Source organism: Cupressus sempervirens, chromosome 1, assembly GCF_028749045.1.
Source record: "Cupressus sempervirens isolate cs-2001-9-10 chromosome 1, ASM2874904v1, whole genome shotgun sequence".
Lineage (NCBI taxonomy): Eukaryota > Viridiplantae > Streptophyta > Pinopsida > Cupressales > Cupressaceae > Cupressus > Cupressus sempervirens.
The window spans coordinates 97,290,245-97,314,608 of NC_143118.1; positions in this window are offsets into that span (position 1 = coordinate 97,290,245).

Sequence of the window (24,364 nt, forward strand, 5' to 3'; positions counted from 1 at the left end):
CCCCCTCCTCCTCGTTTTTCTCTTCTCCTTCATCTTTTTCTTTGCTTCACATAGCTTGTGCAAACAATATGGATATAAAATCAACTCAATATCACTATTTAATTTTGTAGTGATTACTTCCTTTGATGCCAAATTGATCATTTTCTAAGATCACTTTTATTTGAAGCATACTATCAAATAATGTTTTGCTTCAGTTGTTACCTCAATAGTATAAGCAATGACAACAATATGATGTGTTGGATGGAATGGTCAAGGGATTGAGGATCAAGATGGGATGGATAAGTGATGGACTATTGAAGGTGTTAAAGAAGTGCATCAAAGGACTAAATTCCATTGGAATACAATCTACATACTCAATTTAGTATATTGATTATCAGGTTAACAAAATAACAAAAGATGGTCCCTACTCTATTGGAAGAGAAGAATGGGTAATATTATGCACTATGGAAATAATATCTTAGAAATACAAAAATAAGGTTAGTATTTATCCATTCACTTATATTAATCTAAAAATATGATCTATATATCTTATATCTTAAAGGCCATACAATGTAACATTATCATTGAGTACACTATACTTTTGAGATTAAAAATACAAAATAATAGCATACATAAATTTATGCTTAGGAACTACAATTTGAATATAGTGAATTCAAAATTGGAAGCAATGTAAGTATACTGCAAATATACTTCCTATTAACATTAACTTTAGAATTCAACTACTTTGATGAACATTATCCTTAATTCAAGATTTATAAATAAATCACTAACAAATCATTTTCATTAATTAGCTAATAGACTTTCCCATTGAGGTTGCAAGAAACCAAAAATTGACTCATGCCTCTAAATTGCTTTCTAGATATAGTTTCAATTTGCTGCTAAATAGTTTAGCAAGTGGTTTTGGATGTAGGGTAGCCGAGGTTTTGTTATCTCAGTGCAATTGAATAAATATGCTTACAAATGATATCAACAATGATTAGAAAGGGAAAAGCTCTGATACCATGAAGGATTTGAGCAAATACACAAATCAAATTCATGAAGCCCTTGAATACGTGCATGTAGAAAACCTATCACAAAGAAAAAAGATGTCTGTATGCTCAAATTATGGTGAAAAAAGCAACAAGGCCCCTAGAAGTGCATCAAAAAAATTAATTGTTTAATAATAATAAAAATTTATAAAAACCTTTTAAAAAAGATGTCACAAGCAAGCAGCAGCAAACCCGTAGCGGTGGTTGTGGGAGGGAGGTCCTCTGCACAATGAGGTCGCAGTGGTAGGTGGGAGGTGCCCCTACCAGCAGGCACCGAGAGCCACTACGGTCAGTGGGACCACTAGCAATTTACCACTGGCTGTTACCGCCAACCACTAGGGGCCTCAATGAGCACTGGCAGTTTTTTAAACTGTAGTGGCCAAAAATGCCAAAAATTTCAAATTTTTTTTGTGATTTTTCACAAAAATTGCCTCAAAGTGCATGCAAGAGGTCGTACAACCTTCTGGGCAAACAGATTTTGCCTTCTAAATCAAAGTTGTAAAAAATGGATGAACTTTATATGGAACCAAGGGTTTTGATGCCTTCTAAATCCATCTGTGAGGTTTGTTTGGCCTCAACCTACTCTAAAAATCAGCGACACCCCTATTTTCTCAGGAAATACCCAAAAAACTCTAGATTTGATCTATTAAACCCTTGTTATTTGTTTTTCTTCAAATATTGAACAAGCTACTACAACAAATATGGCTTTGATACCATGAAGGATTTGAGCAAATACACAAATCAAATCCACGAAGCCCTTGAATACCTACGTGTAGAAGCTATTTAATAATTACTAATGAATTATTAAATAGATAATACAAAAAGTGCATAAAGTGACATCTAAAGAAGGGAGAAAAAGTAATTTAATTAATGAAATTAAATTAACCTTTCTCTCTAACAAATTTAGAATAGGAAATCAATCACTAAGTTGCTGAAGAAATCTGTTATTATGAAAAAACTTGTATAAAAACTCATATAAATGAACAAATCATGAGTGTTGGAATCTCATTAAATAAAAAATCATTGATGAGCTACCTATTTTCTCAAATCATCAACAATAATCTCCTATATTGTTGGCATAATAGTCCAAGTGCTCTTGGCTACTAATAATTGTGATTTGAGCCTTGAACCTCACCTGCCTAAGACTATTAAATTAATTAATAATAATTAAGGCATTAATTGTCAATAGATCTTCCAAACCCTAAATGTTCAAGAATATCTTCAAAAGTTTTCCCACCATCTATTGGGGAAAGAAAAGTGTAAATTAGAGTCTAGTTTTCAAGATATAATTCCTTACTATCACCTGGGTATGTGCAGGATCATGGTGTACCAAACTATGGCCTTAAGTGGCAGTGAAAAATTAGCAAATCAGGTTTATGTCAACTTGACACATAATTTTGAAGTGGTTATGGACTTTATATCAAAAAGTTGTAAGAAAATAATCTGTAAGAAATTGAATGTAGTTTCTAAACTACCAGGCCTTATCAGGAGAAAAAAATAATTAATTGGTCAAAAGTTTGAATTTTAATGCAGTACTAAGAAAATTTCAGGGCGAAAATAAAAAGTAGGTGTATGTCTGACCACATTAATCAAAATCAAATCATAATATTTTTTTTAATATAATTATAGATATGAAAAGCAGACTCATGCCCAGATGTGACGCATATTTTTTGGTATTTTTATTCCAAATAAATAATGAACTATGAATTTTCTACCAAAACTTTTTCGAAAAAAAAAAGTCTCGTGTCTGACCATCCTAACTAATAGAAAATTTTACCAAATTTAAATTTATTTATTTTTCTTATACTAGCCGAAGTATAGAATGTGACGCAACTTTTAGATTTAAAAAATGTTATACCGTTTGAAAGTTATAGCTATTTTTCAATCAGTATGTCAATCACCACTTTACAATTATCTTCATTGATAATTAAATAATAAATACTTATCGAACTCAGAATTTGATAGAAATTATATTTATGGAATCTAGAGATCAATATTAAAAAACTCTTTTCGTTTTATTCAATTTCGATCAAAATAACATTGTCAGACGGCTACCCGAAGTCTGAGTATCACGAAAACCCTCTTCAAACACATCTTTTGGGTTGATCGGGTAGGCTTGGTATTTACCAAGCCTAATCGGATATCCGATCATAAATCGGATATCCGATTCAAAATCAGATATCCGATATGTTAGGTGGGCAAATTTAAAATCTCAACCCATTTTGGAGGGAAAATTGGGTTTAAACATCACAACTTATTATTTCTAAATTATTTCACTTATATTACTATGTAAAGATGTATTTTAATATATTATATATACATAGTAACATAATGTAAAGATATAAGATATAATCTAACAATATATACTAATATATTATGTTAATTTATTACAATCTATAAATATAATTTATATTATTATTATTTTTACTAAATATAATAACGTAATTTATATATATATAAAATATGTATTATATATTATTATATTAATATGTATGTTATTAATATATATATAATAACGTAATATTTTTATTAAATATAATATGTATTATATATTATTATATTAATATGAATAATACTATATTATATATATATATATATATATATATATAATAACGTAATATATTAAATATAAATATATAATATGTATTATATATATAATTATATTAATATGTATGTTATTTATATATATAAAAAAAATCATAATATTTTCATTAAATATAATAAAGTAATACATATATATGTTATTAATCTATATATAATAACGTAATAATTTTATTAAATATAATAATGTAATATATATATATATGTTATTAATATATATGAGTCAAAGGGGGTCATAGGTCAACCATTGACCCGCTTTGATGCATTAAATGACGACATATGTCCTTAGGGGTCCTAAGAGTCCTAGGGACATATTACAATGGTTAATATGGGTCAAAGGGGATCATAAGGTGACCTATGACCCCTTTTGATCGATTAAATGACGATATATGTCCCTACGGGTCCTAAGACCCTGAGGGACATATTTGAATTGTTCATATGGGTCAAAGGGGGTCATAGGTCACTTTGACCCATTAAACGATGACATATGTCTCTAGGGGTCCTAGGACCCCTAAGGACATTTTCGAATGGGTAATATGGGTCAAAGGGGTTCATAGGTCCCTTTGACCCATTAAATGACGACATATGTCCCTAGGGGTTCTAGGACCCCTAGGCACATATTCGAATGGGTAATATGGGTCAAAGGGGATCATAGGGTGACCTATGACTCGCTTTGACCAATTAAACGACAACATATGTCTATAGGGGTCCTAAAACCCTTAGGGACATATTCGAATGGGTAATATGGGTCAAAGGGGGTCATAGGGTGACCTATGACCCTCTTTGACCCATTAAACGACAACATATGTCAGTAGGGGTTCTCGGACCCCTAAGAACATATTCAAATGGGTCATATGGGTCAAAGGGGGTTTTGACCCATATGAACGATTCAAATATGTCACTAGAAGTCCTAGGACCCCTAGGGACATAATCGAATCGTTCATATGGGTCAGGTGGGTCATAGGTGACCTATGACCCCCTTTGACCCATTAAATGACGACATATGTTTCTAGGGGTCCTAGCACCCCTAGGGACATATTCGAATTATTCATATGGGTCAAATGGGGTCATAGGGTGACCTATGACCCCCTTTGACCCATTAAACGACGACATATGTCTCTAGGGGTCCTATAACCCCCAAGGACATATTCGAATCGTTCATATGGGTCAAAGGGGGTCATAGGGTGACCTATAACACCCTTTGACCCATTAAACGACGACATATGTCCCTAGGGGTCCTAGGACCCCTAGGGACATATTCAAATTGTTCATATGGGTCAAAGGGGGACCTATGATCCCCTTTGACCCATTAAACGATGACATATGTCCCTAGGGGTCCTAGGACCACTAGGGACATATTCGAATTATTCATATGGGTCAAAGGGGATCATAGGTCAACCATTGACCCCCTTTGACGCATTAAACGACGACATATGTCCTTAGGGGTCCTAAGAGCCCTAGGGACATATTACAATGGTTAATATGGGTCAAATGGGGTCATAAGGTGACCTATGACTCCTTTTGATCGATTAAATGACGATATATGTCCCTACAGGTCCTAGGACCCCGAGGGACATATTTGAATCGTTTATATGGGTCAAAGGGGGTCATAGGGTGACCTATGACCCCCTTTGACCCATTAAACGATGACATATGTCTCTAGGGGTCCTAGGACCCCTAGGGACATATTCGAATGGGTAATATGGGTAATATAAGACCCCTAAGGACATATGTTGTCATTTAATGGGTCAAAGGGCATCATAGGTCACCCTAAGACCCCCTTTGACCCATATGAACGATTCGAATATTTTCCTATGGGTCTTAGGACCCCTAGGGACATATTCGAATCGTTCATATGGGTCAAAGGGGGTCATAGGGTGACCTACGACCCCCTTCGACCCATTAAACGACGACATACCCCTTTGACCCATTTGAACGATTCGAATATGTCCCTAGAGGTCCTAAGACCTCTAGGAAAATATTCAAATCGTTCATATGGGTCAAAGGGGGTCATAGGGTTATCTATGATGCCCTTTGACCCATTAAATGATGACATATGTCCTTAGGGGTCCTAGGACCCCTAAAGACATATTTGAATCGTTCATATGGGTCAAAGGGGGTCATTGGGTGCCCTATGACCCCCTTTGACCCATTAAACGATGACATATATCCCTAAGGGTCCTAGGAACATATTCAAATGGGCCATATGGGTCAAAGGGGGTCATAGGTCACCCTATGACCCCCTTTGACCCATTAAACGATGACATATGTCCACAGGGGTCCAAGACCCCTAGGGACATATTTGAATCGTTCATATGGGTCAAAAGGGATCATAAGGTGCCTTATGACACCCTTTGACCCATTAAACAACGACATATGTCTCTAGGGGTCCTAGGACCCATAAGGACATATTTGAATCGTTCATATGAGTCAAAGGAGGTCATAGGGTGACCTATGACCCCCTTTGACCCATTAGACGACAACATATGTCCCTAGGGGTTCTTGGACCTCTAGGGACATATTTGAATGGGTAATATGGGTCAAAGGGGGTCATAGGGTGACTTATGACCCCCTTTGACCTATTAAACGATGACATATGTCTCTAGGGGTCCTAGAACCCCTAGGGACATATTCGAATTGTTCATAAGGGTCAAAGGGGGTCATAGGGTGACCTATGACCCCCTTTCACCCATTAAATGATGACATGTGTCTCTAGGGGTCCTATAACCCCTAGGGACATATTCAAATCGTTGATATGGGTCAAAGGGGGTCATAGGGTGACCTATGACCCCCTTTGACCCATTAAATGACAACATATGTCTCTAGGGGTCCTAGAACCCCTAGGGACGTATTTGAATTGTTCATATGGGTCCCTATGACCCCCTTTGACCCATCAAACAATGACATATGTCTCTAAGAGTCCTATAACCCCTAGGGACATATTCAAATCATTCATATGGGTCAAAGGGGGTCATAGGGTGACCTATGACACCCTTTGACTCATTAAATGACGACATATGTCTCTAGGGGTCCTAGGACCCCTATAGACATATGTCATTGTTTAATGGGTCAAAGGGGGTCATAGGGTGACCTATGACCCACTTTGACCCATATGAACGATTCAAATATTCGAATATGTCCCTAGGGGTCCTAGGACCCCTATAGACATATGTCATTGTTTAATGGGTCAAAGGGGGTCATAGGGTGACCTATGACCCACTTTGACCCATATGAACGATTCAAATATGTCTCTAGGGGTCCTAGGACCCCTAGGGACATATTCGAATGGTTCATACGGGTCAAAGGGGGTCATAGGGTGACCTGTGACCCTCTTTGACCCATTAAATGACAACATATGTCACTAGGGGTCCTTGGACCCCTAGGAACATATTCAAATGGGTTATATGGGTCAAAGGGGGTCATAAGGTGACCTATGACCTCCTTTGACCCATTAAACGATGACATATGTCGCTAGCGGTCCTAAAACCCCTAGAAACATATTCGAATTGTTCATATGGGTCAAAGGGGGTCATAGGTCCCTTTGACCCATTAAACGATGACATATGTCTCTAAGGGTCTTATAACCCCTACGGACATATTCGAATCGTTCATATGGGTCAAAGGGAGTAATAGGGTGCCTTATGACACCCTTTGACCTATTAAACGACAAGATATGTCGCTAGGGGTCCTCAGACCTCTAAGAACATATTTGAATGGGTCATATGGGTCAAAGGGGGTCATAGGGTGACCTATGACCCCCTTTGACCCATTAAACAATGACATATGTCGCTAGAGGTCCTCGGACCCCTAGGAACATATTCGAATGGGTCATATGGGTCAAAGGGGGTCATAGGGTGACCTATGACCCCCTTTGACCCATTAAATGATGACATATGTCGCTAGAGGTCCTCGGACCTCTAGGAACATATTTGAATGGGTAATATGGGTCAAAGGGGGTCATAGGGTGACCTATGACTCTATTTGACCCATTAAACGACAACATATGTCTCTAGGGGTCCTAGAACCCCTAGGGACATATTCGAATGGGTAAAATGGGTCAAAGGGGGTCATAGGGTGACTTATGACCCTCTTTGACCCATTAAACGACAACATATGTCACTACGGGTCCTCGGACCCCTAGGAACATATTCGAATGGGTCATATGGGTCAAAAGGGGGTCATAGGGTGAACTATGACCCCCTTTGACCCATTAAATGATGACATATGTCCCTAGGGGTTCTAAGACCCTTAGAGACATATTCGAATGGGTAATATGGGTCAAAGGGGGTCATAGGGTGACTTGACTCTCTTTGACCCATTAAACGATGACATATGTCGCTAGGGGTCCTCGGACCCCTAGGAACATATTCGAATGGGTCATATGGGTCAAAGGGGGTCATAGGGTGACCTATGACCCGCTTTGAACAATTAAACGATGACATATGTCACTAGAGGTCCTCGGACCCTTAGGAACATATTTGAATGGGTAATATGGTTCAAAAGAGGTCATAGGGTGACCTATGACTCTATTTGACCCATTAAATGACAACATATGTCGCTAGGGGTCCTAGAACCCCTAGGGACATATTCGAATGGGTAATATGGGTCAAAGGGGGTCATAGGGCAACCTATGACCCTCTTTGACCCATTAAATGACAACATATGTCACTAGGGGTCCTCGGACCCCTAGGAACATATTCGAATGGGTCATATGGGTCAAAGGGGGTCATAGGGTGAACTATGACCCCCTGTGACCCATTAAACGACGACATATGTCCCTAGGGGTTCTAAGACCCCTAGAGACGTATTTGAATGGGTAATATGGGTCAAAGTGGATCATAGGGTGACTTGACTCTCTTTGACCCATTAAACGATGACATATGTCGCTAGGGTTCCTCGAACCCCTAGGAACATATTCGAATGGGTCATATGGGTCAAAAGGGGTCATAGGGTGACCTATGACCCTCGTTGACCCATTAAATGAAGACAAATGTCTCTAGGGGTCCTATAACCCCTAGGGACATATTCAAATCGTTCATATGGGTCAAAGGTGGTCATAGGGTGACCTATGACCCCCTTTGACCCATTAAACGACGACATACCCCTTTGACCCATCTGAACGATTCGAATATGTCTCTAGGGGTCTTCATAGGGTGACCTATGATGCCCTTTGACCCATTAAACGATGACATATGTCCTTAGGGGTACTGGGACCCCTAAGGACATATTCGAATCGTTCATATGGGTCAAAGGGGGTCATTGGGTGCCCTATGACCCCCTTTGACCCATTAAACGATGACATATGTCCCTAAGGGTCCTAGGGACATATTCGAATGGGCCATATGAGTCAAAGGGGGTCATAGGTCACCCTATGACCCCCTTTGACCCATTTAATGACGACATATGTCCCTAGGGGTCTTGACATATTTGAATCATTCATATGGGTCAAAGGGGATCATAGGGTGCCTTATGACACCCTTTGACCCATTAAACGATGACATATGTCTCTAGGGGTCCTAGAATCCATAAGGACATATTTGAATTGTTCATATGGGTCAAAGGGGTTCATAGGGTGACCTATGACCCCCTTTGACCCATTAAACGACGACATATGACTCTAAGGGTCCTAGAACCCCTAGGGACATATTCGAATTGTTCATATGGGTCAAAGGGGATCTAGACTGCTATCCAATAAAAATAAAAATAATAATAGCATATAGAGACTAATGAGTGTCCTAGACTAATATATTTTCTAAGTGACAGAATGGTACACATTACAATCTTGTGACCTCTAAGTCACATCCAACACTCAAATAATAAATTAGTAATTAAATAAATAAAGGCATATTAGTGTGCATGTTAGAGAATATGACAAATTTAAATATTTAACTCAAAAATAAAATTAAAGCCAAGATTGATTGGATGTACATATAATAGGGTTTTAATATGAAGTAAGTTGTCGGGATGATGGGATTGGAGAATCAAGGATAAGGATGGATGGTGGATTAAAATAATAACTCAAATCTAGTTTATCTAGTCAATAAAGCACATTGATACATTGATACATATATGTCAGAACGACAAGGTATGTTATATACAAACCTTATTTATACGCTTGCACCTAATCCTTGCATAAACAATTCATCTAACAAATTTAAATTGACGCACTCAATACGATGGTGTAGTAGGATGTGTTTAAATACAGATCGTGAATTATTATTGAGTTAAGTACTTTGAATTGGCCCTTAGACTTACTAAGAGTTTCTCATTTTATGTGCTTACTAATTCGTACTATGAAACTACTTTGAATCTTAACATGCTTTGATAATAATAATATTGATAGTGAGAAAGTGAGCTTATGGTGAATAGTTCGATGTAATTTAATGTAAAAAGTAAATTTAATAGTATAGTAATTATAGTAATTAAAACAGTAAATGTAAAAGCATGGCAATGTAGCTAGATTAGTTAGTAGTTGATGAGCTAGATAGTTAGTAATTGTCTTTTGTTAGAGTGAGTTTAATTTATGTATTGAAATAGTAATTTTTGTGTTTAGAAAACTGTAGTGAGTGCTAGTTTGGTGAGGAAGCAATGTTGATAGATAATGAGGATATAGTAATATAGTAATTGTCACATTAATATATATATTGTAATGATTAATGAATGTGTGTGCATTGGTAATGAGGATAATAAGTAATTCTGATCCCCTTCCCTTACATGCCAGAATCACGACCTAGTCCATATGATACAACCAATAGACCCTAATAGAATATTAGTATCAGAGGCTTGTTAGGATATGAATTACCTCACTAATTTATGAGTGTTATATCTTGAACTTGCTCGTTTGACTCGTGACGCTAACTTGAACTAGACTGTCATCCAATCTATTTGAAAACCACCTGTGACTAAAATGTTAACACCTTCACACTATTCACATGAGTCTTGAACTCCTATTGAATGATAACCTTGTTTTACAATATGTAATTTCTTATGCGACTTCATAAGCTGCAAAAAAAAAAAAAAATTGTTGTGTTTTTACTAGTAAAATTTAGCCCGCATGACACATGATCCCCGATAAATTGAACAATACTAGACACTAAATTAATATGTATATCATTGTGCACGTAAATGACAAAAATATATATCAAAATACATGTATCCATAGACAAAATTTTACACAAATATATATCAAAGATCATGTATCCATAGACAAAGTACTCAAATATATATATATCAAAATACATAGATCCATATACAAAATGTGGCTGATCCTGCCATCAGAATGTGTATAATATCAATGTTTCTGTATACAACGTGGCATATGCCATCTCAAAATGTCTCATGATGCATCCTACGAAAACTATACTATCCTAGGGTGCTGGTGGATGATCAAAATGCAGCCTCTTCACTGCACTAGGTGGATCGGATGCCTCCTACATAAACAAAAAAGGAAAACCCAAAGTTAGACTACTAAATTTATATGATTCTACGTATCTAACATTGAATTACTCAAATGCATAATGATCTTTTCTATATTGGAGATTAATACTATCAAAATTTCATAATAAATACCTCTCTCATCGACCTCCTGCGCCGGTTAGGAGTCCTCTCGTATGCCCTCAGCAATGCTGGTACCTCTCTGATTGTGGGTTGTATATGTTCAAATACCTTTGTCAAATGAATCTACAATTTAAACTATAACATTATAATTCATGGCATGCTAAATTTATAACATATTTAATCATGAATTCAAACTACAACTTACTATTGTAGGCTCCTCCTCAGGAGTGAGTGGCCACGTCATCAAATCTACATAACTATCCCATCGAACCTCATGTGCACTAGGAGTCTCCTATGAGATACAAAATAGTAGTTGTTAATATCATGAAAATTAGTTTTGAATTTATTTATGAAGATAAGTGATGCAGGAGCATCCCATGCTCATCAGGGGAACATTGAAGATCCAAGGCATTATAGAGGTCATGGAACATCTCTTGAAGTCAATTGGGCAATCCTTGCACCAATTATGTCTCATGGAAGCATACAAAGTTATAATGTTGGACTCATATGTGGAAGAAAGTTGTAATTGGGCATGAGATAGGATTTTGGGATTTCATATGGTAGATGAGTCAGTTGATAGGTTCATGTAGGTTGTCATGATCATATCTTGTCATTAGACAAGTCAAAACGTTCTAGAATTGAGTTTTGGGGTTTGAACAAGTAGGCCCTGGTTTTTAAGCCATTTTAAGGAGGGTTTTGAAGTTTGGGTGTTTAGGAGTGTGACCAAGACCTATAATCTTGAAAATCCTTAGTGTGTTGGTCCCTTTTTTGAAGCCTTGGTGTGTCTAATTCCTCCTTGTGTGTCCCAAAGTTGAAAGGTACATAAGTGGTGTCCAGAGATTTCTTGGTGAGGAAAGAAAGAGAATCAGTGAGTTGGCCCTTGGGAAGGAAGAAAACTTGTTGTGAAATGCCTCCTAAAAATCAAATGGCTAGAGAACTTGAAGAATTGAGAGAAGAGTTGGCAAAAGAGAAAAGAGAGAGGAGAGAACTTGAAGCATCTAGAGTGAGGGAAGAAAGACAGATGAGAAGAGAGAGGCTGAAGCTTATTGCAAGGATAGAATCCTTAGAAAAGGAAAGGAAAGAACCTAGAGGAGAAGAGGTTAGAGGAAGAAATCATGGAGAGAACCATGAAGAAGAAGAGGTTGGTAATGCAAGGGAAGAGCATGAGACAACAGATGATCCTGAAGAAAGGAGATTTATGAGAATCATTAAGGCAGTACAAGGTAATGGTGGGAAGAACCATATCGATTTTCCAATATACTAGGGTAAAATGGATAGTGAAGAAGTGCTAGGGTGGATAGAGGCCCTTGAGAACTATTTTGATCTTGAAGACATAGAGGCAGATAAGAAGGTAAAAGTAGCAACAGCAAGACTCAGAGGAACATCACTCACTTGGTGGACTACTATTCAGAATGAGAGAGAGGAAAGGTGGTGCAGGGCACCTAACCTATGTGGCAGGGGGGAACAAGTATCTATGTTGCCGGACACCTTGCCACTCCATGAAAGCGAGGATTCAAGTAGATTAGGAAGTTGGAATAAAGGTTTGGTCCATATTTTACAAGTTGGTCTATGTTTTGTAATAAAGGCACATGTAAGGCCCACAAGCATTTTGGTGTGGTTATAAACCAAGTGACTCCATGGGACCAAAAGGCCTTAGAATAGGGTATTTAGAGTCTAAACACTATTAGCAAAAAGTGGTTGTTTGTTTGTTTTATGGTTGGGAACGCCTATATGGTTGTTCCAACGGTCATGTAGACCTTTATATATGTCATATGTGATCTCAGTTGAAAGGGGGAGATCAGAGTGTACGGTGGTTTGGAGAAAAAACAATAAAAACTTCAATTTTCTGGAAATTTACTTAGTTGCATTTAATAAATCCATATGACCAATTTTGAGTCAATGGAATGGTTTAGAAAGTTAGGGAATGTATAAAAACTATAGTTTGAAATTTGAATTTCAAATTCAAACGGTCATATTAGTTTTGGAGGGAAAGTAGTAATTTGGTATTTGTTTGATTAAATAAACCTTTGTAACCAACTTGGTCAGTTGGACAGGTGTATATAAGCCTATTTAAGTTGTAATGAACATATGCAAGACATGAATCATTATTGGTACAAAAAAAATCACAGAAATTGTATAGAACAACAATCATACTTTCCTCTGCATCAATTAAAAAAATAAAAAATAAATGATACTTATACATACAATGAGGCTCTCTGTGTGAATGAAAATCCCTGATGATCTAGGACGCCAAATCTGTACAGGCTCATCGCCAGTAGCCACACCCTATATACAATAAATAATGTAATTAAATGAGATTACCAAAAACATTTTACAAGAATGCATCAATATTTAATCAATTAGAAAACATCTAATTACCTTTCCTTTGTCAATGCATGCTGGCTCACCCCCTGCACTTTGTCCCCCCGGGGCAGGTGGTATCTACAAGATAAAAGAAAGATTAGCAACCATATATGCTACAATATCAAATAGAAAAAAGAAATGCGAACACAACATAATGTACCGTAGATGTCTCAAGGCCAAATGAAATGGCTGAGAGTGTAACATCATCTATTTGTCTGAGCTCCTCCTTGGTCATCAACTAAACATGAATGAAGATCACATACATGTAAAAGTCAGTATGGCTTAAAAATTAAAATTACTCTATTATAAAAATTAACTTTAAATCACATATTTCATAACAAAAAAATGTATACATGTACCGACATCGAAGGAGTCCATGCCTCTGCATTCCCCTCCTCTCTCGCATCAGGTTCTGTAGCATTTGCACGTGCGTCTGGTGTATCCTCGTCTAATACAAAATGATACTCAGGAAGATCACCTATGGGACCCAGAAAAATATTCTTGCATGTAATGCAAGTGTGAGGCACACAAACGTGTGATGAGCTAGCCGATGATGAACTGGCACCAACATCATCAACACGAGGAGGTAGGACTGACCTAGCCTGAGATATCATTAGGCTACTCAGCCTATGAATGGCTTTGATGGTCTGAGAGCTAGCCTCTGCCATAATATCTGGATGCTGCACTCGAGGAGGGGGGGAGATATCAGGGGGGGGGGGACAAAAGTGCCAAGTTTCTTCCGCTAGGAAGAAGGTCTATCCTGAGGAGCTCCTAGTCCTAAGCCCATGTTGGGCTTCATGCTCCAATAGTTCACTTTAAGTTTCAACACAAATTCTGCATATAATTTTCTAAGGAAATAAAATGGTATGTCTAAATTGCCATGTGGAGGGATATCAAAGACCATCCACCAACAGTCCCAAAAATTTGCACGTATGGCGTCATTTGTGCACCATTTAATCGATAGTTTGGTTTTTTTTGGGTCAACTGATATACTTGTTTTTGGGTTAGCAAAAAGGCTTGCCAAATCGTCTTTGGTTATGTTGAGGGCCGCAACCTCATCATAATCCAAACCATCATCAAACATCTAGTGCATTTCATCATGCCAACGAAGAGCGGTATTTTGTTGGTTTGTAAGGGTTTCAATGTTATCCACTATGGTGTTTAACGTGGATAACATAGGAGCCAATGCAGGTACATTATTGTATGTTCTATGCAAACCTCTCAACTTAGTGAGATTTTCATTTATCAAATCCTCGATTCGAGGAGGGTTTTGAGGAGGTAGAGGATCATTTGGTGGATGGTTTTGTGGGGATACTGGATCATTTGGTGGTGGGTTGCAAGGAATATTATTCCCTGCCTCAGTGTCATCATTTTGATCATCCATTCCTATTGAATTGCAAAACGTAATATATATTTAAAAAAAAATTAAATTTTAACCATTTTTGTCAAAAAAACCTTAGATGGCAATACTGGCTCAAATTCGCATAAAATAAGGGCCCATGGGTTTGTGATTTTATTTAATCCAATGCACAGGTATCGGATAATATATATTACATTTTATATATTTTTATATTATATTTTATATTTATTATATTAATTTACTATATATTATAATATAGAATATTATTATTATATTATATTATTATAATTTATAATATATTATACTTTTTTATTATATATTATATTATAAGATATTACTTTTTATTATTATATTATATCTTATATATATTATATTACATTACTATATATTATAATATATGAAATATTATATTATATTATTATAATATAATATGTTATTATAATATTATTATTATAGTATAATATTATACGATTATAATATAATAATAATAATATTATTATATTATAGTATAATAATTATAATAATAATAATATTATATTATAGTATAATAATAATTATAATAATATTATTATATTATAGTATAATAATTATTATAATAATAATATAAAAAACTAATATTATTATTATAATATAACAGTATGATATATTATTTAATATTATTATTATTATTTAATATGATATATTATTTAGTATACTAATAATAATATTATTATTTAATATAATAATAATATTATATTAAATAATAATAATATCATTAAGTAAATATTAATATTAAATAATAATAATATTATTAAATAATATATCATACTATTACATGATTTTAATTATTAGTCGGATATTTGATTTAAAATTGGATATCCGATATGATATCGGATATCTGATAAGGCTCGGCTTAACCTTCCAGGTTTGGTTCCTAGATAGGTAAAAAAAAAGTCAGAGCAGATTTTGAAGCGCTTTTAGGCGTCTTCAAACTCTTTTTTTTTCACATCGCCACTTTTTGGCACACCATGATCCTGCACATACCCACCTATGGAATGTTTTCTCACTCTCAGACCTTTGAAGCATAGCAAATATTCTCTTAACGTACTCTAAAATTAATATATTCATTTAAGAGATAAAAAAGCATGAACCTTGGGTACTGAAGTTAAAGGAAATGTATTATGCTTCATTATTGAGCTTGCCTCCAATTAAAGTCTCTTATTCAATTGGTTTTGTCCTCTTTGTGATGATTAGTATTTTTTTCTTCTTCAACACTTTGTATGCTCCATAGAAGCTACTATTTTTTATCTACTATTTTGCTATTCTTTTATCGTATTGGCTTATCAAAATTTGATTAAAAGAATTTTGATGAAATATATTTTAAATTATTATATAGATTTTTAATATCTTATTTTTTCTAATATTATATTTGCTGCCACTCTTATCTCATTTTATTTAACATTTATCAATTCCATTTTATACCTTTGTTATTATCTTATCTTGTACTTATTAGAATAATTGAAAGTTATCTTTTTTTCTATTAGAATAGGTGTGTCATTTTTTATTTACTAGTTATTATTCATTAATTTTTTTAAAATTATAAATTCATTATTATCAGTGTAATTGAAAGATTTTTATATTCCTGATTAAGTTTAGTTATCTTTGATTCATATACTCAATTATTTTGTACATTATTTTATTATATTTTTGTTTTATTATGTGTTATGTAATATAAACTTGAATTTTTCCATCATTTTGTTGCATTACATATGTCTTGTATTTTATTGTCCACTTCTCTTTTTTGACACTTAAAGTGAAAAATGTAAAATTAAAATGCTTCTACTATGTAATTAAATTTAAACCCAAAGAAATGGAAAAACATTTTAGGTATCTTTCGTTTGTCTTTACATATACAACATTTTCTAATATGCTAAAATTAATTGTAATGGTATACTTGACATTTATAATATTAAAGTTGTACAATGTTTGAATTTCCGAATTGTTTAGTCATATATATCTTCAAAATTTATTTTAGAAAATAACTAGGGTATAGATAGAGTAATTGCTCAACTCGCAAGGCCCCCATTTCTTCCCATGGATTCACATCCAATGTGACCATAGGCATCGTGTTGTTTCTTTAGATATCTCCAGCATGAATATTGCAGGCCCAATCCATCCCAAAATCATCAGCCTCTCTGAGCTCCATTTTCTTAACCTCTCAAATAATGTTATCGACGGTGGCCTACCTCCGAACATGTCAAATTTGAGGAACCTTGAATCCCTAGATGTGTATAACAATAATTGTTCAATGCCATTCCTTGTGGAGCTTAGCTCCCTGGTGAATCTCAAGTACTTGAATTTGGGAGGAAATCACTTCTTTGGAAGCATTCCTCCAAGTATGCAACTCTCACAAATTTGGAGTTTACTAGAGAAATACCACCAGAACTTGGATTGCTGATGAATCTAAAGTTCCTTTATTTGGGATACTACAACAAATTCGAGGGAGGAATTCCTCCCCAATTTGGGAATTTGAGCAAGCTGGAGCAACTGGATATGGGTAACTGTCGCATGAAGGGGCCAATTCCATCGGATCTAAGGAGTCTTGAGAAGATGGAAACTTTGTCCTTACAAGAGAATTCCCTCTATGGTCCCATTCCTCCTCAGCCGGGACACTTTGGGAGTCTTGCGAAAATTATATTTAATGCAAAATTCAAGGGATTTTTTATGCTCATACAATATTGGAAATTCTAGATTGGTTTTAAACCATAATGGCATACACAACTGCCTCTAGTTGGCACGGTTTGCCTTTTCTTTCACCAGCAAATATTCCCATCATATTTCTAACTATTTTTAGCGTATTTCAGACTATTTCCAACGTAAGATAATCCTGGACAATCAGAGGAAATCGTGTAACCATAGTCAAAGTTGGGGAAGAGTGCCCACAGGAATTTGAGTCATGCAACATCACAAAAAAATTTAAGCAGTCAGACACACCTTTTTCCGACATAGTTTTCCTATTTTGGGGGTGTCCGACAATGCCGAACTATCATAACAATCTGGTGGTAAGTCTACCAGTAATTAAGTCTATCAAATTAATTATATGTTTAATATAATATGTATAATAGTACTGCATCTTGGTGTGCAATAGGTACATCGAAGATATATTGAAGATTATTTATGTAGAAAAAATATAAAGAAGAGATGGACAGATAAAGATCAATGACATTACTCTTGGTTAATATAGTGAATAGCTCCATCTTTCTCTCTCCAACTCTCTTAGTAACTCTATCACTTCTCTATAATCTCTAGCTCTCTCTATCCTCTAGCTCTAACTACATCTCTCTATATTTTTCTAGGCATATCTCTCTAGTTTTATCTACCTCTCTATCAATTTGAATCACCACTATCTTTCTCTATCTCTATCTATCTCTATCTATTTATGTCATTCACTCCCTCCTCCTCCTCCTCCTCCTCCTCCTCCTCCCCCTCTCTCTCTCTCTCTCTATATATATATATATATATATATATATATATATATATGTATATGTACATCCTCTCTTCATACTTCATATATATCTATATTTATTTCTCTCTTTCTCGTTCACTCCCTCGATACTACCATGTATATGTATCTCTGTTTCTATTTGTATCTCCCATGCACCCCTCTCTATATTTGCTTCTATCCATTCAACTTCTTGTACATCTATCTTTCTATATTTATATATCTCTTTATAAATTTCTTATCATTTATCTATTGGATATTGATGTGATCTAATAGTAACGCTATTAATAGACTTCATTACTACCAACATAATATTGATTTTTTAAATATATGAGCTCAATTGACTAAAAATACTATTTTTTATGTATTCATTCTAACCATGAAAGTATTAGTTTTAATTGTCTAATTTAAATGAAAAAGTATGTAACTAAAACAATAGTAAAAATTGTTAAACTATTTATTAATAATAGAAGGGAGACCTTAATATTTTGCACATGTTAACTATCAAAGATAAAGAGCTTGGAAGAGGATTAAGAGAGACAAAAGAGAGCAATTGAAGTGTGTTAGAATTATAAATAAAATTAAATCATGTATAGATTTTAACTACTTTGAATTAAAATATGTTAAAATGACTTTCAAGCCTAATTTTATTATTGTATATAAATTCTATTTTTAATATAAAAATATTGTATGACTAAATTTTGGTTGTGTATTTTAACACAGTAGAATATTAACAATAAAATTGATAAATAATTTTATACTCAACATTTTTTTAGTTATATACATAAATACAATAAAAGTTAAAAATATAATTATTGTATGATAAATAAAAAATTTGGATGAAATAAATAATAACAAAGTAAATTTAAATTTATTAAAATAAATAAATAAAATGTAATCTCAAATCATTCAAATATTACTAATTTCTAATTTTTTTATTAAAATATTACTAATTTCTAATTTGATTATTAAAATATTACTAATTTGAATATTTAAGTCGGTGGGCTTTTTATTGTAAAACACAATGGTCGAAAAATAGTCAGATGTCAGAAAACTGTTAGGCATATGGAAACTATCCAGAAAATTGTCTCATATTGGAAGTGTATTATAATGAATGACTGACTGCTCAATTCAAGGAACTCGTTGCACAATTTAGGAAGTGGATGTAATTACTCCTGAATTTAGTGATGGAGATGGCTGATCATAACCATTTCCATGGAATTTATATGGATTGGTTAACAAGAAAATATTTGTGTAGAAGAAACTTGGGAGCTGGAAGATTCAACAACAAGTTGCAAAATGTGGACTTCATAGAGCAGTGGTGGAACTTTTTTTACCCTATAATTTCATAACCATTCTATACTTTTTACTTTCTTTTATTCATTCTCTTGTCGTTAAACCTAAACCTAATGGTTTTGTTTTGTAGGTATGGCTATGGTGGGAAGCACTTTTTACACTCCACGCAACTACAAAAAATCTAGGTAGTGACGAGGGTTTGATAGTGATGAGGGTTTGAAATAGAGATGGGGCAGTGGTTTGAAGAAAAGTTGGGTGCAATAAATAGTGGGGTAGAGGGTTGGTTGAGTGGTGCAGGAGCACCAATTGATAAATCAATTTAACCACAATGTATTGCAGATCCCAAAAATATATTGTTGAAAGTGTTCCTATATTGCATTTAATTGTACAATCTTGCAAAATTATTAATTTTGCAAGATGTACCAAATAAAAGAGGAAATCTTGTTTGGAAGTTGAAAGTTTGTAACCAATGCATAATGTGAAGTCATGAGTAGGTAACATTTTGTAACCATCCAAATAAATTATTTAGGATATTGTGATATTTCTATGAGGATTTAACTGTATAATTTTTTAGTCAACCTCATTGATTCATTTTTCATGAGTATTGATTCACACAAATCCATCTCTCATGACAATAAATGGAACCCTTAGCACTCATTGGATCTAGGTGATGCTTACAAAGGTGAGCACCGAGACTTCCCAAGAGCTTTTGAATCATTCTTTTAGGATGTGATAGTGTCAAGAAATCATGTAAACATGTAAGTTATTAGAACACATCGAACATTTTAGTGAGCTTTTAATTATCATTTATTTGGTAAGTTTTAAAGATGGTGATTGGAAGGTTATGGAAAGTTATGAGAAGAAAATAATGATCATTGAGAGTTTGTAAATTTGCATGTGTTGTAAAAAAAATCATCAACCTTTCAAGTTACACTTTGTGAATAATCATCAAGATGAGCATAAGAGATCACTTGATGATGGATCAAGAGTGGGATTTGAAATGTTGATGTAAAACATTTACAACACAATCAAATCCAATAACTCTTAATGGTGATTATCGCGGATTATTCAAATCTCCTCTCTGAAGGAAAGAATGACTATTGATTCATGGGGAACTAATAGAACATTTCCCATACAATGATTTCCTTTTTTGTAGGGACACTAAGTTTTTGCTTTATTTTCATGTCTTCAAATATAATTGAAGTGTTTGTAGCTATTGTTATGACTTCTATGTAGGTATGATGAATGTTGTGGGGTTCATTATGCACGAGTGTCAAAAAGTGGTCATTTTGAGTTGATGTTGCACATGAATTATTTTCTTTGACCACTACAATTGTTTTGCAAAACTTTCAAGTTGATGTTCCATATAGACTATTCACTTTGACAAGCGCAATAAGAATATTCACTTTGACAAGTGTAATATTTTTACAAAATTGATCCAATAATTATGAATAAATATCTCAATAATTATATACTATTTCTACAAATAAAGTTGTACAATTAGTCTAGTTACTAACATTTTTTTTCAATTATTAGTATAATGACATCCCACTCCATAATTTTCTAATAGACTTTAAAATTGTGAACCTTAATGAACAATAAATAAAAAATGGATAATAGATAATAACTAAACCCCTTCCTCTACAACATCTTAGATTATAATAATATGTTATTAGATATTTTCCCTTTTAATAACTTACACTCATTTTTTAGTATAATATATTTTAGACCATAAGATATTTAGACAGAAATGAGAATAATTAAAAAATTAATTACATTAAATAAAACTCTATTTTAAGAGTAGAATTCAAATGATATAAGCTTCTTATCATTAGCACGTGGTGCTTATATCAAACAATGGCAGAAAACTAAATTAGGGTTAAATAGTGGTCAAATTCATCGAAATGTTAGCAAAACGATAAAGTCAACAGCGGAATTAAAAACAAATTTAATTCCAAAGGAATAACACTTTGGCTGTAAGATTGGAATCTTTAAATTTTAAACCAATGAAACGCTGTGCTTATCTAAACGAGCATAAGGAAATTCATGGAATTGGGCGGACTTCAGAACTATCTTCATTCCCAATAAATGTCTTAAACATTATCTGCAGGTTATTAAAAACTATGGATCGGTCACGTGGGGGACCAGGAGCTATGGGAGGCCTCCCCATACGGAAAGTCAAACGCCTATCAGCGGTATTTTCTCTTAAGCTCCTAGCCATATGGAAAACCCTAGTTGTAAATCATTTTGTTAAAACTAGAAGTGTCACACATCTACGATGTATTTTACTAGAGCAACACAAACATTAATGACCTCTCATATAGTTTTGAGATTGTGGAAAATATAACAAATCTTAACTAAAATCTTGGTATTTGATTTTGATGATCAACATTCATAATGTTGTACAACTGAGGGTATATTTTGATGTTGGCTTTATGATGCATATTATCTCATGGCTAATGAATGCAAAAATCAATTGAATTATCATTGTTGGTGGATTTGTCCACCATTTGCAAATAGTTTGCCGCCTTCTCATGTTAGTGGAATATCATTGCATAGGCAATAGAGGTAACACTATTTTACTATCTATTGATCAACACACAAGAGAATAGGTTCAAACCAATTATTGAAACCATCTGATTAAGCATGCTTGATCCAAGTTAAATCTTGAATCACAAATATAACTCAATCTATTATGAAAGAAGGGTCGAGTCAAGGGAGAAAGTCTAATTCACAAACAAATGAATGGAGATTAACATTATCAGATTTCCACAATCCATTTGTAAATAATTTGTCTTATGGATTTGATTGTGTTCCTGCACTTTCTCATCCTGATGATGGATCATGTAGTATAATATAAAACATTGATGGTAAAAAAGCGCACACGATAAAATCCAGAAGACAAATTATAAACGAATGGAGAGATAGGGTGCACCAATGCATTTCTCTCCTATCCACCAATTTTGCAATGTTTAATTCCAAAGCTCTAATTTTGAGAGGCCTAAACTTCTTGGTTGGGATTGGTGTGTTGTGAAGGACTGACAACAATAAAAATAAAAATTGGTGTTGGATGTGATAAGCAAGTCAAGTTGCAAGATTAGAAGGTTTAGTCTTTAACTATTATGAAATAGTTCTAGAGGTTCACAACGAAAACTAAAAGATATCACAAGACACAAATTATTGAAGTAAAAGGCCCATATTAGATAGACATGTTCAGACAATAAAAAAAAAATCTTCCTATCTAACAATGCAATAACCAATAGAAGAAATATGCATATAGAATGGTCAACAAACTAGAATAAAAAGGATTATAAAATTCTACAGTTCTAGTTTCTTATTTAATTATCATAATATCACTTTACTATTACATGTATAATACACTCACTTTTAAAAGCATACATCAAGACTACCTCATATAATGATGAGAAGGTCATAAATATGATCATGAATTAAATCACATTGTGTACATCCTTGAGAGCTTGCTCGCACATTATCCTCAAATAATCAACTATAAATTACTATACATAAATTAATAAGAGACCTAAAGCATATATTTATAATGATAAATACTCAAATTTTCCATAGCATCTCTCCTCAAAATAAGAGTTTGAATTTACATTCAGTGGTTAAGTCTAGATGAGGATATCTTGATGAATTCATCATCTCAAAGCCTCTTACCATGGGTGGATTATAACAAAAACCATCCAAACACACATGTCCAATTGAATCATACCATGTAAATTGTGATCTTCTAGAGTTCTAAGTGAGTGAAATCTCTTTGTTGTGCATCATGAATGATTTGAGCCTATTAATCTTGAATGTTGATTCAATGTTCATGAAGATTTTCAATTTTAAGATGTACATTAGACCTTGTATAATTTTTCTAAAGCTATATAGTAGGTTTTGTTGAATGTCATGGAGGAGTTGTCAATTTAAATACTAGCCTACTATAAAAAAAACTAAGAAGATCTGTAAAAAAAATGGCCCTGCATCATGTGCGCCATTGAAAAAAATTTTAGTGGTAGATTAGATGATGCATGTTTTTTGGAGTGAGATCGTAGTTTTAATTTCAAAGAATTCTTCAGTGTGCCATGTGACATCATTTATGATATAATAAATGATTAATAACTCATTTAATAGGTAAGGATTTCTCTCATATAATAAATTATCACACTAAAAAAAGAGCCAATGGTTAGCACATTCTTGTAATGTGGAAAACATCATTCACTAGCTTGTATGGACAAACTATAGGCCTATCTCTAAGCTTATACTAAAATGAAATGATCCACTAGGCTCAAGGAAGCTCCAACACTAAATGGATGCAATGGTCCTTCATTATTGTTGAAGATGATTATGTACTTGAACATGAGAAATGAAAAATGAAAATGGAAATGCAAGACTTAGGGTTGGATAGAGAGAAATAAGCTTTCTTCATACAAAGACAATTAACAAACTTAGAACCCATCAATAATATTAGATCTTAGAATTTGAAATAGTGAATGATTTATGATCCAAATTTCATTCCAAAATGGATGGAACAAGGAGACCTCAACCTTGATGGTATGAGGAGACTAGACTAGCTTGAGGGCTTGGAAGATGCCCAAGACCTAGCAAATTTTGGTTTTTTTTCTCAATAATAGCTCTCTATTAGACATTCTAGTAGCTTTTTTTGTAGCT